The following is a 4257-nucleotide window of genomic DNA, read 5'->3' on the forward strand; positions in this document are numbered from 1 at the left end:
CCTGAAGATCTATATCCTATTTATTCTGCATTCTCTGCCCCCTGCACCTAGAACAGACTGGATGGCATTCAGCCATTCTTTCCTTTATTCTGTAAATATTTACTGAGCACCAGCTATGTGCCAGCTGTTCTGGGTGTGTGTGGGGGCCAGAAAGGCAGGGGCCTCTCCTGGAGGGGGGCAACACACAACCAACCCAAGGGGGAGACCAGTGATTTCATGTTGTGATGCAGGCCCTGGAGGAAGTGAAGGGGGTGTGGCTGGTCAGGTGGGCAGAGCTGCACCTTTAGAGGGGACCCGCACGAGGGACCCTCCTGCCATCCTCATGCTTAGAGTTCCCATGGCCTCTTGTTGCTGCACTTAGAACAAAGTCCACCCTCTGCAGGACCGTCTGCCTCCCTGACTTCACCGCCTTCCATCTCCTCAATCATGGCGCTCCTCACCCTCCCCCAGCTGGTGCTTGCTCTTGCCTCTGCCTTGAATGCTCTTCTCGGGTGTGTGAATAGCAGCCTCCTTCTTCACATCAGATCAGCTCAGGTATCAGCTCCCGGGAGAAGATTCTGCGTACCATCCTCTTTACAGAAGCACTTTCCACCCCAGAAGGTGCTCCCCCAGTGTGTACTATTTTCTTCAGAGCAGCTATCCCTCTCTGCAATTATTTTTATTTGCTCATTTCTGCCCACCCATCGGCCAGTGTAAGCCCCAGGAGAGTGCAGACCCCCACATCTGCTTCACTGCTTCGTCAGGGCCTGACACATACACAGAGGTGCCTCAGGTATGTGGTAGCAGCTGAACTTGACTCCTGTGAAGCATCATTAACTGAAAAGTTCATTTCAGTAGATATGAGCACCACGACTGGAAATGGTTCTGTCAGAGCATGAACACAGGAAGTCTTTGAGTTGGGAATATTGCTTCCCCCCCCCCGAAAGCTTTACCTCTGGGAATGGTTTACTGAATTAGACCATGAAAGGAAAATAACTGATCAATTTCATTTGTTACCCAAATAGGATAGTGCTAATTAGTGAATTGGGATGACTGTTCAAATCAAGGGTCTGGTATTAGCGAGAATTAGTTTGGGGCAGTTAAAATTTCTTGCAACATTTGATTGTATAGATGGAAAAAATGCTGTAGGTCTAGTTATTTAGTTTTGATAAATTTTAGGTTTCTAGTGATTCTCCCAGGCCTTAGAGCTCTATCATGGTACCTCCATGTTGCAAAATCAAAGTAGCACAAGAGGGACTCTTAACAGAGCACGTCTAATCCTAAGTGGCTTTGACAGAGCTCTCTCCCGTTGACCTTACGCCTGAGGTTGGATATGGTTTTAGACGAATGGGCTTGTTCTGTTCCTCTTCATATAGCCAATAGAATTATGGACAAGACCCCTTGAAGAAATAAGTCGGTGGGGACCAGGTGATTCTGAGTAAACTTAGCTCTTTGTAACTGACTCTATGACAAACACCTACATGTAGCATTGTTTCTATGGGAAAATGGAGTCTGTGTTCTTGAATTATAGATAAATATCACCCCTTTTCCTTGCCCAGCTTTTGAATCATGGGAGAAATAAAATAAATAACACTGCAGATATTTTTATACCAAAATATCACTTTTAACAAGGAGCTTATTTTGAGGAATAAATCCTTACCCTCCCCGTACAATATACCTGAATATCCAGGTTCTTGCCCAGAAAGGAAAAGGCAGGATCTGAGGTTAGTAGTCTCAGTTATTCTTCTGAAATAACTCAGTGTCCCTCACATGAGTAACAGGCATGCCAAGAGGCCAGGAGCATGGCACCCACTGGGCCAGCTCCACATGTAAGCAAATGTTAGCACAAGGGAGAAGCAGTTCCCTGATGAGCGGCTCTGTGCGTGCTGTTTCTCTGCTCCTGGCATTCTGCAACCTGGCATGACCTGGGTTCCTCTGGGTCCAAGAAAGGATGATGGCTGGTTCATACTTTCAGGCCCGCCTGACCTTTCTGTTGCCCACGTTTGTCCAGGTAAGGGCAGGGAAAGTAATTGCCTAGCAGGTCTCCAACCCTTCCTGGTCACCTCCTTGTATGCTCAGCCTGGAAGTGGTGTCAGATTCCATGGCAAATGTTGACACGGGTGTAATGCAATGGTCTTAGTTGACATTGACAATAGAGATCTGTGGGTATTACTCCCTTGAGGTCTTGAACCCAAGACAAGAGAGAGCAGTGGGCTTTTCCTGGTTTAGGAGACAGGACTTGAACGGTGCAGCTAATTATGTGACCTCAGGCCATTTTTTCAATTTTCGGAGATTCTTGGTTAGACTTTTATAAAACAAAAGCAGTAGGCTGAAATGCCATACAGAAATGGCAGAAAGGAGAACATATTTGCAATATATATGTAAAGAACTCTTACAAGTCAAAAATGAGAAGACAACAACTAAAAAATGGGCAAAAGGTTTGAATAAACATTTTATAAAAGAAGAAATATGAGTATCTAAGAAATATGAAAAAATGTTCAATATCATTTGTCATCAGGAGGTGCAAATTAAAACCAAGTGAGATACTACTCAATTCCCTTTAGAGTGGTTAATATGAGAAGGACCGATAATAACCAAGTGTTGGCAAGGATGGGTAGCAACTGGAACTCATATATTGCTTATGGGAATGTAAAATGGTACAACTTTGGAAAGCAGTTTGGCTGTTTATTGAAAGTTGAACATATACCTACTATCTGATGCCACCATTCCACTCCTAGGTATTTACCCAAGAGAAATGAAGGTATATGTCCACACAAATATTCATAACACCTTTATTTACAAAAGTCAAAAACTGGAAACAACCCAAGTATCCATCAACAGATTCATAGAGAAACACACCCCAGTAAATCCAGCATAGCTATACAATGGAGTACTACACAGAGATAAGAAAAAACAAACTCTGAAACAACATGGGTGAATTTGAAAATAATGATGCTGAGTGAAAGAAGCCAGACCAAAAAATAAAACCCTCCAAACCCTCTACATCTGTATGATTCCATTTATATACAGTTCTAGAAAATGCAAACTAATCTCTAGTGACAGAAAGCAGCCCAGGGGTTCCCTGGGACTGGGGGTGGAGGGAGGACTGGACTGCCAAGGGGCCGGAGGAAACTTGGGTGGGAAGGAAATGTTCTGTGTCTTGATTATAATGTTGGTTCCACATTTAAATGAATTTGTTTATTGATGTAAATTATACCTGCCTCACTGAAGTGAGTTAAAAAAGAAAAGAGAACTTTGTTTAATTCCTGGTGCCAGGAATGGTTCAAGAGGAGAATCATAGCACAACACAAGGGCCTGAGCCAGTGTCTTTACTTAGGAAAAATATTTAAATGGGCCTCTTGGTTACATAAGAATATATCACGAATCCTATTCCTGAATGGAAACTTTTGGGACAATAGGGAACTAAGCTGCTGTGTAACAATATAAAAATTTTTACTTTCATTAAGGTCAGAGTTAAAACTCTAGCTAATGTTCCCAAGATGTTATTGGTTTCAACACGGGGTAGTTGGGTCCTGGATTTTGAGATAGGAGGACTGGGTTAAGAAGACCCTCATCCAAGCAATAAAGCTGGTGCCTTAGACATGGTGAGAGATCAGGGGCAAAGGGTGAATAGTGCTGGAAGTGGAGAACGTGGCCAGTGAAACCAGGAGTGGAGATATCAAGTTGTCTGTGTTCAGTTTTACCCTCTTCTGCACTGCATTTTCCCCTCCTTGACCCACAGGCCTTCAGGAAAGTTAGGTTAAATGCTGTGATGTGTTGTTAACTGTGTTTGAGAGCAATTCATGGGGGGCTGTGTCCAGGTGGGGTGGAGAGCCACAGAAGCTTGGAGACACAGTTACAAAGTTGCAAGAAGTGACCATTAGAGAGGCCCAGAGTGGTGGTCCCCAGGGCCAGCTAACAAAAGCTAAACAGCAGACAGTCTAGGGAAGCACTCCTCAGGTTTCTGAGAACCACAGCAGGAAGAAGCTGGGTCTCCAGCTCTCAAAAGCTGGTGAGTGGGGCGCAGACTGCTGCACTGCGGGTCTAAAGGAATGCTGACCACCGGAAAGGTGGTAGCTTGGGGACCTTTGGGACATAAAGAGATGACCCCTCCACCCCAGCCTCCCAAGGTTGTGTTACTGTCCTTATTTTGGACTATGAGACAGAAAAATGAAACTTGGAGGCTAGATTCAGATTCATCTCTTATATCTCAAATGCTTGGAGGAGACCTATGGTACATGGCCAAACCCTAACCAATAATCGCCTTTGGCTGGTTTG

This window comes from Manis javanica, chromosome 3 (genome assembly GCF_040802235.1).
Source record: "Manis javanica isolate MJ-LG chromosome 3, MJ_LKY, whole genome shotgun sequence".
NCBI lineage: Eukaryota > Metazoa > Chordata > Mammalia > Pholidota > Manidae > Manis > Manis javanica.